Raw genomic sequence first — 16,459 nt, 5'->3', positions numbered from 1 at the left:
AATCTCAAAAATAACTTTCATCCTTTCGTTTTGAGTTCTGTTATATCTCTCTACAATACTTGATTTCTCTTCATTTTCAGTATGATAAATCTTAATGTTGTATTTTCTCAAAACATCGTTAAATTCTTTATTTTTAAACTCTAAACCCTTATCTGTATGAAGAAGATTCGGAGGTTTATGCCCGATCTTTATAGCATCTTTTACTATATCTTCGAAAGCTTTTGAAACATCCTTGCCGTTTTTTTTTTTGATAGCTCTTGGACCAAGCATATTTTGAGAAAGTATCAATAACATTTAACATATACTTAAATCCATCATTTTGATCTGAATAGTTAGACATTATAACTAAATCTGCTGCCCATAAATCGTCAATTCCTAAAGTTATAATTTTTCTCTTTTTAAAACTTTTTTCGTACTGGTGCATGAATTTCTCGAGCTTCAATCTCTATCATCTTTAGTCTTCAATTCTTGCTTAACAGGTTTTGGATTTGGATTCTTTATAAACTTACTCTTGTTTGTCTTACATTTTGAACATTTTGCAGCAATTCTATACAATCCATTTTGAGTTTGAACGATTTTGAATCTATACTTTTCGTTTTTTTCTTGCATTTGTGGCAGTGAATCAAATCATCTTCCATTTACATGTCAAAGTTTCCAAGTTTATTTAACTCATCTAATATATTAGATTCCGCTTCATAGTCATTCGGTACTGTATCAATCTTGTTTTCTAGGACAATTCTCTTATCATCTTTCGCTTCATAGCCGTATGGTACTGTATCGATCTTATTTTCTAGGACAATTCTCTTATCATCTTTAGCGTTCAGTGCTAACTTGTTTATAGTAACGGTGTACAACTCATGTTTATAGCTTTTGATTACTGTCATTCTCCCTAAATTCTTCTTTATCTTCGAACAAACATCTCTTCAAGTTTTCGATATTTATTGTTTTATTTACAACGCTTCTCTTAATTCCTTTACACCTAACTGGGTTTTTATCTAGATATTTGTACGAGTACATCTTAGACCTTAAACCACAAAATTCTTCTAAAACTTCGCTATTTAACTCATCTTTGAATTTTCCCTATTACCTTCTTATTTTTAGTAGTGAAACATTCGTGATCTTTTGGATAATCACTTGTATCAAAGTCATCTATATTTTCTTTAATAATTTTAAAAGGATCTCGTTTCAATTCTAGGAAATAACTGTCTGTATCCATGTAACACAGATTCAAATCTGGATCAAACTTCTTTAATTTGTTGTAATAAAACTCGTACATTAGCAATTTTGAGAGGTCGAGAACTGAAAATCCTATGTAGATCGGTTTGTTAAAATTTTAACCTTTTGTTTGTACATGTGACTCGCTATACAGTTGTCGTCAAAGATGTTAAAGCATTTGAAATTTGTTTTCTTAGCTTGTTTCATTGAAAATTCTTCATTTCCAAGCTTAATATCACATCTGTTTCTCACATTTTCCATAGATTTTCCAAAAACTGAGTTGTTCATCAGCTTATAAAAGTCCTTTTCAAAGTCGCTTGTAGTTTTGGTTCTCATGTTTGTGTTAAAATCAATGTATTCTTTCATAAAAGGCTTCTGATCGAATGCAATAACTCTATTCACATGTTTCAAAATCATACCTTGTTCCAAATAGAACTTCAAATTTCTCGAATGAACAACGTATTCAGTTTTATCCAGTAGAGTTGTGCAAAGTTTGTTTTTAAAATTTTCTGGAGCAAGAGGTAAATCCTTGTGATGTTCGTGTAAATTCGTTGGATATCCAAGATCAACTTCGAGAATATAGCCATAATCTTCGTCGCCAGTGAGTTCCAACATTGTTTCTTTCCATTCTGCAGTTTGTGTAAGTTTTTGGATCCATCCACTTGATATCACTAAACGGCAGTTTTTGCATGAGGCCATACCCATAAAGGTTATTAGCATCGAGATAGAGTAAATAGTTTTCGGGCTTTGTCTTATCAAAATCTTTTAAATATTTGTTATTTGCTTTCACATATCGTTTAATACATTGAGAAATGCCTCCGCGAATACCTTTTTCGATCATTAAATACATATCGTAATCGTGTATCAGTTGAAGCTCGATTTTAGTTAATTTTAACATAGCATCCCATGCAAGACTGGGAGCTGTTAGATAGTGTGCTGGATCAAGCTTATAGCAATTAAGGCAAATGTTTCTGAAATTTTCGAATATATCAGCAAACAATAAAACATCTTGAATGTTGTACAAATCAGAGTAATTCCCTAGATTTTTCTCTTTTAATTTGTTCCATATATTTAAGTAGTGTTGATAATCTTTCTCAGATATGCTCTCGTCTGTCAAAAGTGAATAGAAATCTTGAATTTTCAGCTCTTCTGTGTAATCAAGTTTTTCAATACTGTCGATAAATTCATAGGAAAATATGCCTTTTCCAGATAGAATTTTAAAGATTTCTTCTTCGTCATTTGGCTGTCTTTTAGAATTTCATTCAATATTCTTCCATCCTGTATAAAATGATTTGTATGTTTGAAGTCTTCTTTCTTTAGATTTTTCGCTAATTTTTCAATAGACGAGGCCATGAATCTAAATGTGTCCACGAAAGAGAATTTTATGAACTTTCTAGGTTTGTCACCATCAAACTCATACCCGTATCCAGAATTTACAGAATAATTTATATATCGTTCATCGGTGTTTGCAATCAAATCAACATTACCGTACTGTTTTGCCAATTCTTTTATGTACAAATGAGTATCGTAATTTGACATATTATGACAGAAAACTGGAATATTTTTGTGGAAATTTCAAATTCAGATTACAACATGAATGAGCTGCGCCTCGAAACTTTCCAGTCAAATGACAATGATCTCTTACTTTATTATATAACTCTTATCTTTCCAACTATCAGGAGTAAAACCATACTGAATTGACTCAACATCATAAGCAGATCATTCGCAAATATGACAAACGTTTGCATTTTGTTATGAAATTTCTTCTTCTTCAGTCAATTTCATAGGTTTTTTTGTTCTTAGAATTATATTTTATAGCTATGTATTTCGATAATTTATTGAGTTCTTCAAACAATTTTGCAGGAACATTTGGCAAATCTTCTTCATTTTTTGCTCGATAACATATCGGCTTGTACATACGATTGGTCACATTCGACACTAAATATAGAGTAAAACCATAAGGAATGTGCTTCTGAATCTTGGTTGTAGTCGATCTTTGTGGATTGTTCTTGCATGTCGGAATTTTTTCTAATATGCTCTCAAAAATCCATATAAATAACGTAAGGATGGCTAAACTTCTTTTGATAATTAGTAAATGATGTTGTTTGACCTGGAAATGGCATAATTGGTTTACAAACTTCATGTTGCTTGCAAATTTCTAAATGATCTGTTAAATCTCCAGATTTGCAGAAATGGCTTAAACATCTTCTACAAAGAAATTTCCTTTCTTTATGTTTAGATAACTGTGAACTCACTAATCTATTTAGTTCGGTTATCAAAACATAATGAGATTTATCTCTCTCTTTTACATACAATAAATCAACTTCTAACTCGGCGTCATACATTTCTGAAATTTGCAACGGTACAATGTTTAGTTTTTCGTCATAAGTATAGATATTTATAGACATTTTCGGATACTTATACTTGGAATTGTAACTTCGTTTTTCAAATAATTGTATATCTTTTAAAGACATTGGATACTCAAAGCCCGAAAATATCTCGTCATTTACAAATTTCTCGTATTGCTTTGCTCTATCAGCATTCTTTTCAGGTTTTTCCAATAGCACATCGGATAGAATAAACAAAACAGAAATCATCTTTATTTTTGATATTTACACAAGCTTTTCTTTACCTTGATCTCTTGTGGTAAATCGATATATGATCCTGCGTTCATAAATTCGTGTTTATTAAGGCTCAAAACTAATTGTTTACAACTTTTGAATGTCCATCCAGAACCTCTATTTGGATGATTTGTCTGTTCTCGATGTGTTAATTTATTAAATTGCTTAGTAATAAAGTCGTTTACGTCAAAAGATTTCATCTGCTTTTATAGTAAAGTACATTGGACACGTTTGTGTTTCACCGTTCACTAAAGTTCTTTCGTATTCACATTCCAAAGAGAGATATCCTTTCATATTTTTAACATTCTCTTGAAATTTTTCTATTACACTTTTAATTTCTGGCCTCATAATTGATAGATATTTGTAAATTGACATGGAATTATCGTTTAAATTTGTTAAAATGTATTGCTTGAAAAGACCGTGTATTGAGGATAAAACTTCAACATCTATGATATTTTCAGGTTTTTCGTTAAGAGTTTTGTCAATTTCTTCGATCATTTCAGACTTAGTTTTATCGTTTGTTTCAATGGACAATTTTTCAGCGATTGATTGAATTTTTTCATCATTAAATAGGTTGAGATCTTTTTTATCTTCCTTAAAGTTTTTCTTTTAATTCACGCAATTTTTTCTATATTGTACATCTTTTCATGATCGACAATTTGATTTTCTTTAGCCCAAGTCCTCAAATAATTCAATTCTTTCTCATAAATGCCTTTGTTTTTTAGATGAATTTTAGAATTATAATGTCTATCATAATGGTGTTCAAAAATGTCTTTTTTGCAGTATGGACATGACACCTTTTTCCTCTCCATTTAAATAGGGAAAATTTGAGTGAGTCAAGTTTCACTATTTAGTAAAAATATCTTATTATTAAGGAAAAATTTATCAACTTTAAGCTTAAAAGTTTATAACTTTTCCTTAATAAAAAGATATTTTACTAAATAGTGAAACTTGACTCACTCAAATTTTTTCCTATGTAAATGGAGCTACTAAAGGAATTAAATGAAGTTGGTGAGCTAAGATTTAAAGAATATAAGAAGTTGAATGAATTAGAAGAAAATAAGAAATACAAAATTTTGAATTTGGAGAAAATGAAAGATAAATTCGGGTTTACAATAATTGCCGAGTTGGAAGATTGTAAAGTACACTTGCCGAACAGATTTTTGACTGTTTTGGATGAAAAAAAAGATTAAAGAATTGAAATAAACATGATAAATTACACTTGGTTGTTACTGGAAAGAAGACTATTAAAGATAAAGACTGTGTTACTATCAATTTTGTAGAGTAGAAGATTTTTCGTCGTAGCAGACATTTCAAATAGATTGATTTGACAGCTCAAGAAAGTAGAAGCAAACAGCTATAGATTCGGTAATTTTTCATTCGTGAGTTACAGATTCGTTTATTGTCCTTTAAACAGTATTTTTCATTGATTTACCGTCTGTCCCAAAAGTGAGCTAGAAAACCCCATATTCATATCTACTTATATATATATATATATATATATATATAAAATATATATATATGCTGTCTAAGTCCGCTTATAATGAATAGGAATATAATTAAATCAATACAAGCTCAACCCTGATAGCAGTAAATACTTTATCATAAGTTCACTTTGAAACAATACAACACAGTAAACAAACACCTCTGACAAAGTAGAAAGTTTGGTAATCAGTGCAAAATAATTAAGAGTAAAATGTTGACACCTTTGAGAGTTTTTAACATTTCATTTCCTTAGGTGTATTACAGATGAAAAGTTACCTCTATAGATTGAATATTTTGTTACCGTTGAAAGGCTAAGGAGTTTGATAACGGTGAGCTGTTTACAATGACAGCCTGCCAGGCCGTAGGCTGCAAACGTGACAGTTGTTATAAAGATTATATTTATGACATTTGTCATTGTGCCATTTTAACCTAAGGCTCTCCATTAATACACGCATGAAAATAAGAGTTTAAAATCATTTGCCCTTTTAAAAGTAGTAAATATAAAGCATTTATGAATTCACTTCCAATATTTCAGACTTTTAAGAGTATTTGCTTTAACAAATAAACTTTGTATTTCGATTAATACATTTAACTCTGTTATAATGTATACTTCATCCAATTTTAAATCTAAAATATTTGTCATGAAATCATTTTGGCCAATTTTTAACGAATTTTATGATGACAATATTCGATTTTTGTCTGCACGTTAACTATTGAAAGAAATGACCTAGGGATTGAAATTAGGACGAAACTTTACTTCTGAAATCTCTAATTCGGCATTAAAAAATTGTATGTATCGGTCATTAGGAGTATAACATTTTGTCTGCTAAAATGTGACACACAATAAACAGTATTTAAACCGTAACTAAGCTATCATAACAACACCCAGAATACACAAATTGTAATCAGATTAAGTTGTGAAATTATATATGGCATTTTAAAATGACATATCAGCATATGAAATGAATGTAACTTGTTAGATTAGTTGATTTCATATAAAAGTTGGACAATTTTAGTTCAACTTGCAATGTCTTCTTCATAACGAGCTAAAAGATAATATGAACTATTACTGTGTTATGTTGACTGAGATTACCAATGATAAATTATATGAAAGTGGGATTGATCGGGTAGATCAAAAGGTTCTATTAAAAACACATGTTCAAAAACCTAGTATCTTGAAATTTGTAACATGAAATGGAAAACAGTAATAGATTATCCAATTTAAAACTTAAAAATACTTACATCTTACATAGTCGTCCAAGTGTTTGCATATGCCTAGGAAAGACCACTTGGAACAAGGGGATAACCTGATAATCAGAAAAGGTTGCCAATGTGATTTTCATTGATTTGCAGACTAAGAATAAATGATGTTCTAGGCAAAGTTAAAATTTCAGTTATTGATTTTTAATTCAGATAAGAGCTATTAAAGGTTGTTTATATACTTAAAAGTAAACACTGGGAAGTTTAATTGGCTGAGTCTCTACCAATAGTTTATGTCCAAACCACATTTTCATCTTTTATAAATTTTTTAACGATTTAACTGAGATGATTGAAAATTGGTAGACATAGACATATCTCATTAAACCAGGACGTTGCCACTGTGAGGCCAAAACGAAACAAACCCACGCAATGATCCACAATCTGCCGTGAGTTGAAACTCGTTTATTTTAAGTTTAGATTTATTGCGTTCAATATCATGTGTAACTGCTATTTTTGTATTGAAAATTCACCACTCTAAAACAAAAAATTGCAAAAAGGGCAGTGTATTAGGTTCGACTTTACATGCAATGCATACAGTAGTTTCGGTAACTTATAGAATCATAAGTATATATGCTTCTTATATAACTGCTGTTATAATCTAAACTCCTTTTGAGAACCTTTATTTATATATATTATTGAGAAATATTTTTATCATAATATAGGCAAAATAACTTGGAAATTCTATAAGGTTTAAAAAAAGTTACGCTACAAAATATGTAAATGTATATATTTGGAGTATATATATTTGGATATATATATATATATATATATATATATATATATATATATATGTAGGACAGTTGAATGTGGATGTTGTTGATTAAGCTATAGCGCTATGCTTTGATGTGAGATATTTGACAAAATGAGAACTGTGAGACATGACCCAATTTTATAAATATAACATTTCCATGATAGCCCATTGAGAACATGGGTGAACACAGAAGCCTTATTTTAATAGGTGGAGTGACGTACATTAGAATGGTAGTATAATGAAATAGTCAGTTAACATAATCAGTAAGCTACATATATATATATATATATATATATATATATAATATATATATATAATGTATAGTATTTCCTATTCTATATTAAACTGTGGGGATCAACATTCAATCTACGCCATATAGATAAATACAATAGTGAAATTGGTGTAGACTAGGTACTTTCAAGTATTTTTTTAAATTGTTTATTCTGCATGTCTAGAAAAGAACATATATTTTAAATTATTACCAAACATTTACACGAGATTTCCAATTAAAATATGACAAAAATTTGGAAATACCAGTGATATTTAAAATTACTATGTAGTAATTAGAAATGATGATGTATTTTGTTAAGAAAAGCATACATTGTACTTTTCCATAACTATTTTTATCAGAGTCATTGAAATAAAAACACACGTGTTGTATATAATGATAGAGTGCACAGCATAGAACCTCGTAATTACTTTCCTTCGCTACAAAAACTCAGCGATGATATTTTGTGTAACGAACAGCCCTATAGTTTGGCAGTGGCCAAGTGAACGCACAGTAACTCAGAGTGACGTATTACACCGATTGTTTTGTTGGTTCCCTCAGCAATCTACCGCCACGACCGGAATTCCCTCGGCGATTTCTCCCTGATGAAGCTTGGCTTACACTTCTACGATTTCACTAAATGGATTTGAAAACAATTCTTGGCACCATACATCTGAATTCATTTGTTAGTTCTGTTACTATTTTTTCTTACTTATGTTATCTTATCCATAAAGTATAAAGTTGAATTTAAAATGCTACGCAATTGTCTGTTGATTGCATCCTGCTTCCGAGATGATCCTTAGAGTAGGTTATCTTTAAAAAAATGTATTTATAACTAGCAGTTATTCTTATTTTATATAGAATAGTTTAATTTACAAGGCAAATCCCAATGCATTTACCTTGTAATATATCATTGATAATTTGAAATTTCTGTTAAAAGAGTTTTTATGTGTTTCTAACATTATGTTTCTCACAGATTTGACTGAAATATGAGTCACACTTTGTCAACCAGAATGCAGATTTTATCAAAGTACTACCTAGCCTCATAATTTTGCGAAAAAGTGACAAGAAACCTCTAGAAGTAGTGAATAAATAATGTGTCACTGAAGAACTGAATCGAATTAGAGTATTATACGTTAATATGCACAGTTTTACTATATAAATTATTGATATGCATAGTTAAAAGACCTCAAGGCAACAGTTCACAAGAGTTTTGTGAAGACAGGCTTATGAAACCATGTAACAAATTTATACGAATGTAAAACGTTATAAATATGAATATTCATAAAAGAAAACTTTTAAGGGTACACAACTTTTTCCGATAGCACTGGGAGCATTTGCAGATTAATTTTTTTTTAATTCAAATTAAAGATTATATAGTATGTAAAATGTGTATCATAAGGATGAGTGTCATCTTGCAGGAGTTATTGAAACATCGTAAGAAAATTGAAAGCCTAATATTTAATACTTTACATGGATTTACTTATTATTTTCCTCATGAAACAAGTAAATGCTTAGTAAAGGATCGTATGCCCATGTTTTACTGAATATATCCTTTAACTAACGTTTTAACTCAGAATTAATACTAGATACAGCTTATGTATCGATATTACTGATAGGTTAGTGGGCCGTAAAATTGTAGTTGCATAGGTTATTCTAATATAATGGTATTGTTTTGAATAACTGTATTCAAAAGTGATGAAGCCTTTGTTATTCATTCAGCCTATTATGTGAGTCACAGAGCGTAAACCTAGTTATTAAGCGGAGCTTTCCTAAAGCGTCTAATTAGCTGTTCATGCATGTGGTTGGGGGTATTTAGAACAATTGTATGGTGTTAATTATGTTCACTATACTTAACTAATTATTACAGTGCCCCATATTGTGATCCTACATAATCATGTTGAGTGTTGATGCAAAAATTCTTTTAGTCAATCATGTTAATATTTTAAATTATTTATTTATTAACGGTACAACCATTTTTAAATAGTGTATAAAACACGATAAACAAACTAAATAATTATACAATAATAATAATGAGAAACACAATAAGCATAAGTAGCAGACATTAAAAAAATTCTAATAACAACAAAAACCCAATCAAAACGAGGGAGGAGTCCTCATCTACGTGCGATTCGAAAACTGGAGAACCCTCCACTTCATAGTGATGAGAACCGTCTCTTCAAAAATTTCAAATTTATGAAAGATTCATTTCCAAGCAAGCAAAGTATTCATAGTTTCTATAATTTATTTTGGATTAGTTTGTGATACTTAGTTATTTAGATTAACGAATAATAATTGGTAAGACGTGCATAATTGGATGATTGTTACTGCATTACAGTAGGCTGTATTGAATTTTTTAAAAAAGTGGCACGTAAACAAACATCATGTAGTTTACGTCAGTTGATATGACTGTATACCTTCAAATTTAGAGATTTTAAAATAATGAATTTTTGTTTTGTGCGTCTATTTGTTGGTCCATCTGTGCCAAAATAATGGTGTAAAAATGGTAGAGATGTGACACATGGTACATGGTCACTCTTTATCTAAAGAAACACTCTTGTTTTCGGGGACAATAATTCATAGGCCAAAGGAACGTAAGGTCATACATAGGCAGCAAGTTAACAGGTGATTTCATTAAACAAAATATATTGTACAATTAAATCATATGATTTCTTTTTAGTTAGTACCAACTCGTATAATGAAATTACCTTGTTGGATTCGTCGGTTTCATTTAGAGATGACACATTTGCAGTGCGATTACGATATATCATGTTATTCAATACACCTTTAAAACGGTTCATTTGTGTTGAACAGGTTTAGTGGGAATAAATTAACCAATAATAACAAGTTAAGAAGCGAGAGGTTAGTAGCAATAGTCCATATTTAATTACATAGTGATTTTGGATGTCTAAAATAGATGTTTAGTCCAGTTCGCTTCTTTTTATTGCCAATTTTTCAATCCAGCAGATGGTAAAAACACTTTGTTTTAGTGATTTGTTTGTTGGTAGCCCAGTCTTAGCATCTAGTACGAAAGTCAATAAGCGGAAAAACCAACATTTTGTTGTTTTGTGGTTTTCAAAAATTATGAATTTAATGAAAGGTTATATCCTCAACAGTAATATATAAAAAACCCTCTAATAGCAAAAATGTAGCAACTTTCATGAGCATAACTTTAGATACAGGCAAAAAAACAAAAGGACTTTTGAATCTCCCTCTTTTGCTATACCTGGTAGTGTATGTTGTATTCATATCAGGTAAACCCGTAAAACTTTCCATAATTGGGATTTTCCTCTTATTAAGTTTCCTTTAGATCTCTCTTTTGACCATTCATGAGCTAGACTATTATATATCCAACGAGAGTGTTCTTCATAAAACGAATTTTAATTAATAGGAATTTACCCAATAAATGATTACTGCCATTTATTATTATCACTATCGTGGCTTAGAACAAATGACACGTAAACATACTTGGCTACGGAGAACAGCTTAAGTAAAAATTGTAAGATATAATTATTGATGTCAGTTAAACATCACTATAGGAAATAAGATTAAACTTATGATACTTATTAATATTATGATTGTAGGAAATAAATATAATCACATTTACTACAGAAGAAGAAGGATACAATTAAGATCAGCTCATTAAACAAATGAGGTTAAATTTGATCAAATATAAAAAGAGATAATCGATTTTATAAAATATAAGACAATTTTGAAATTATTTGGAGCCGCGCCTAAAATGCAAGAAATGAGCACTTACTAATTGAACATGATAAACGACCAAGATACAGTCGATACTCCTCGCTAATGGAACTAGACCTGATTGCCATCTGTATATAACGTGGAGAAGGATTGGGTGTTGGGGATGATTTGTAACACAGTTAGATTGATCGATTGGACAAACGATTGCAATCTCGTGTAATTGGTAACTCAATAACACAGTAGCCTTTCTACTGCATTTCCTCCCTTTCGTTTCCAAGGTGATACAAGTTAAGGGATAAATGAAAAGAATGTCTTGCTTTTTTGTGCATGGTAAAGTTGTGCATCGCACATTAATTACACTCAGATACGTATGAACATATTGTTATAAAAAAATTTTCTGTACAAAACATTTTTCCAAACAAGTATGATTATATTTTTAATAGGTTTGGGATAAAAAGTAAAAAAAGCATACTTACAGACAAATAATAAACTAAAAGAGAGTGATTGGTAACATTTAGAATTTAGTTCCTCTTGTTCAATGAAACAATATCCTAAAATTTTTGTAGAGATTTATGTTACACCCTGTATATATTTACTCATAGTAGAGTATAATGGTTTACCTACCGATGCAAACACTTGTAAATTGTAAATAAATAATTGAAGTGGCCTATTAATGCAATTACAAACGTTTATTTTAATCACATATGTTGCATATGTACGTATAACTTTCTTTTCTGTTGTGAAAATATTCACGTTTGTAGTAGATACCTATTTAGCTTTTAAATACGGAGTTGTACTTAAAAAAAGGCTTGCAAGTATCCCTGTGACAAAAGGCAAGTATATTTCAGGATTGAATATAGTCATAGTTATAACTATGAATAATATTTAAAGGAGGGGACGAGGATGTTCCATTTTGTACAAATGCATTTTGAACGTAAATATTCATGGAATATTATCTTATTTATATTTGCAAAAAAGTATTTTTTTTAAGTTACATTCATTACACTATTAGGTTCAGGCAGATTTAAGACGTATTATTGGGTATTGGTGGTTACAAAACAAGTTTGTTGATGTCTGTGATATAAACTATATCATTTTCTTACTTCAAAAGCATCATTACTAAAGAAAACTAGAGCGTGTACTTCCCTCAAATTGTACATGCATTATGCTCTTTGATAATTATTTTGAAAATTAGTGGCAAATTTGCTGATCTTAAGGCCTCTTTCGTAAAAAAATGATCCCCTGCGTAAAACATCCAACGGTTGTAGAACCACTTCATTTTACTCCACTATTTTCTACAAGTTTTACTTCTGGTATTTCTCCTCACTTACTTTGGAATAGATTTTCATGACAACAACGGATATATCGTAAATATCCTAATAAAAATAACTACAAGTCTTAAATCTCCTAAAACTAAAAATTGAAGGCCGAAGAAACATTTTCCTGCACATTACTTCTGAAGTACGTGGGCCCTAACTTTTCACTTAGAGTTTGCACAGTTTAGTAACGCTGTGGTTCACCATCTCGTCCAGCCTATTTTACAAAGGACCACACTTGGGATGTTAGTAAATGCAATACTAATTCTCAGAAATTAATAAATACGGGATTAAAATATAAAGTTGCAGGTGGTATTGTATCATAATGTATGTCATTTTTGGTGATCAGAAAGTATTTACATTGAAAAAATATAGCTTGTAGCAATGTAGCTATTGCTAAAAAATATACTTTCAAACTGTTTTATATATATATATATATATATATATATATATATATATATATATATATTGTCAACAGTGCTAGGCCTTAGTCAACAATGATGGTAAAATAAATATTAAATCTTATGTATGAAAAAAATGTAATTTGTAAAAAAATATCCTTTTCAAAATGTACATCAGTGACCCGCAATTTATAAGGTATTTATTACAATAAGAAAGACTTGTTCTCACTAAGGGTGCTTGTTTAAACCATTCTTGACTAAATGCCAGTTGTCCTCCATTATGTCAAGTAAGGACACATGTAAAGTAGAGGTCTTACGAGTAGTAGTTATTCTCTAACATCCTTTCTCTTGATATACCAACAGTGTGTCGATGAGGTTGGGTGCTGAAAAAACGACAGGAATTGTCACATGTACAACTTAATGTATGTTAGGTATAATACTGTGGTCTAAAACTTTAAATTAAGAACTTTTATAGTAGATTATCTAACGGGTTAATTAAGACAACTAAATGAGGGTACTTTATCTAAATTACTAGAAATGTTTAGAAATTTTAAATGTGTCGCAAAATTATTAAATAAATGTTCCCCAACCTTCAATATACAATGCTGTGATGTTTGAGAACAGCGTCAGGCTCTAAACAAATGATAAACACATTCTTTGTTAGGCAACCGCTAATTAGCTCTGACACAAAATTGACTCGGCATACTTTTAGAACCTTCTAAAAGTTAATATAATAACCTGGGTTTTACTAGCTTAAACACGTTACCAAGTACGTGTACTAGCCTTTTACAATATGCTTCATCTAAATGTCCGTACAATTGTAAAATCATTGTTTACGAGATATTTATATCAAAAATATCGATTGAATAAAACCTGAATTAAATCATGTATGAGCGCCTTTCAACATGTTATTGCATATGTGAGTTATATCGATTTTCAGGATGGTTACAAAGGTTCATCGTGGAGATTGAGCACATTGTTATTGATGATTGTTGTGTATATAGCCCAGTTGTTGCAGCACAAGCGTTGGTATGTAGCCAGTTATTTTTATATTTTCGCAAAATAAAAAATGGGACATAAAAAATTAGTAAATATATTTTAATTTGTTTAAGTTTTTACGGACTAATATCTTACACTAATTATGGCTACTTATGAATATCATAAATATTTCTTGTTCCTGTTTTTTGTCCCAAAAAACCTAATTAAGACTTTAAGGCTGGATACTAAATATAGTCTACATGTCTTGTGGATTCTAAGTAAGGAGTGACATACAGGACAACATACTTTGGTTGACATGAAGAAGCTCGATGCCGTAATAAATTCTTCACTGGCCAGTCGATTTTATTAGCGATAACTCTGTTAGGCTGCGCAGTCACCACCACAACATAGAACTTGAGAACGAGTCCAGCAACTTCACAGACGATGATTCCCATGTTAAAATGTCAGTTATAAATATCAGGACAGGTTGTGATACGAGACTAGAACTATGATCTGTCTATGAGTATGGTATAACTCGTGAGGTAGGAGGTCGGTTCCTGGTACACTCTTGTAACCATGTATTGATCTTAGAAAAAATGCTAAGAAGTTATGAAATTACAGTACGTAGGTAGAATTATCGTCTTATTTTAAGAGAGAAGACCCATTGTAAAAATATTCGGTTTCAACAAGATTTAATGTACAATTTTTCCTAGACTCATATTTGTATATTTTTCTCACTCTCCGTAGAACGTCCTCCTGACGTTAAAATACTGGAAATGTTACTGTGGCATAACATTCAAGAATATTAAATATATATGGAACTGATGAGTTCCATAATCGATTTAGCTTACAATTAACTATGGTTCTCGGGTTTATTTCCGGCCACCTGAGCTGTTTATCAAGAAATCATAAGCTAGGTCAGCTGTTTTTTAGAATAGCTACATAGTTCATTATTACGCGATTAGTTGCAGAAAATTAAGTGACACACGTCTTTTCACGGTTCAAAGCTGCAAAATAACATTTAATTTTATAACTTTCCTTTTCTAAAGAAATTCTGAAAACCTTTTTAATTTAGGGAAATTAATTGATATAATTTAAATACATTGATGTAATTGTTATTGAAAAGACTCTCCTTTGACTTGTATTTACGTCATATTTAAAAAGAAAAACATACAAAATTGAAAGAAGATGGATTTTTAATTACTTAAACTTTAATTAAAAAGTACAAAACTACAACTGAGAAAATTGGCTGGAAGTCTGTTTAACAATTAGTTTAACCAATTAAGTCCGTTGCACGTTGGTCGCTTAGCACGGTTTATCAAGCATAAATAAATTTTATTATTATTGTAAAACATTTTCTCGTTATAACATATTTTAGTATATACAAGATAATATATTAAAAATAATTTGATGCTATAGAAACTCAGAAGTAATTTACAATGTAAAGGAGTCAAAAGACTATAAAAAATAGATCAGCTCTTTTCTCTAGGAACGCTTCCTAATTTACTAACTGAAATCCAAAATAAATGTTCAAATGAGGAATATTGTTTCAGATGTAACTATAATAATTAATTATCTATACAGATCATAATTAGTGTGAAGTTATATGAACATGGAGATTAATTGCGAAATTTAATTAATTATGTTACAAAGGAATAATATTGTGAAAAGAATAACATGGGTAGGCGAAATACTTGTAAAACATTAATTTACTCCCAAATATTAATTATAGCCATTGGTGATCAGACGTTTCAGGGGATTAGAGATGCACTACTGTGCGATAGAACTAGAGACAATGTTGCATCAATGATGGAGATAAAACCCGCGTGTTTTCTCCAACATATGTTCACATGGTACTTTTAATGTATCTAAAACATCAATATTAAGAGTGCGATGTTTGTAATTCAGAAGTTGAAGTTTGAAGTAGCCTGTGAATGAAGCCTCAATATCTCTCTGAACTAGTTAACATAGGTGATCGCTCTACTATATGTTATTATAATAAAGTATTATTCTCTACAGTTAGAATTAAATGGGACCTAGATGTTAAACAAGCTAAGTTCAATTCATATATAATTCGAGATATAATCAAGGAAAGTGAACAGTTCTCAAAAAATCTACAAATCCTTAGTTCCATTCAAAATTATTGACTCTTATTAACTTAGTGTAGTTAAAGAAAAAGAAATTTATTTAGGCTGATTAATATTATTACATCATCTGAATAATTTTGTAAACGCAAAGCTGTGAAATAATTAATTGCGTTTTCGTCAAAGAGTATCCATACCTCAATATCGCTTATTTTTACGCGAACGTACTTTTTTAATATATATTATAATTTTTTAATATTATAAATTTCCTCTATGTATCAAACTAAATAACTATAACTGAATAAAGTCAATTGTTTGTTTGGTAATAATATTACAATAACTCAGAAATTCAACGAATTTTAATTAGTGAAATACCAA

This window comes from Homalodisca vitripennis, chromosome 3 (genome assembly GCF_021130785.1).
Source record: "Homalodisca vitripennis isolate AUS2020 chromosome 3, UT_GWSS_2.1, whole genome shotgun sequence".
Classification (NCBI taxonomy): domain Eukaryota; kingdom Metazoa; phylum Arthropoda; class Insecta; order Hemiptera; family Cicadellidae; genus Homalodisca; species Homalodisca vitripennis.
The sequence above is the reverse complement of the archived record's forward strand: the minus strand, read 5'-3'. Positions refer to the sequence as shown.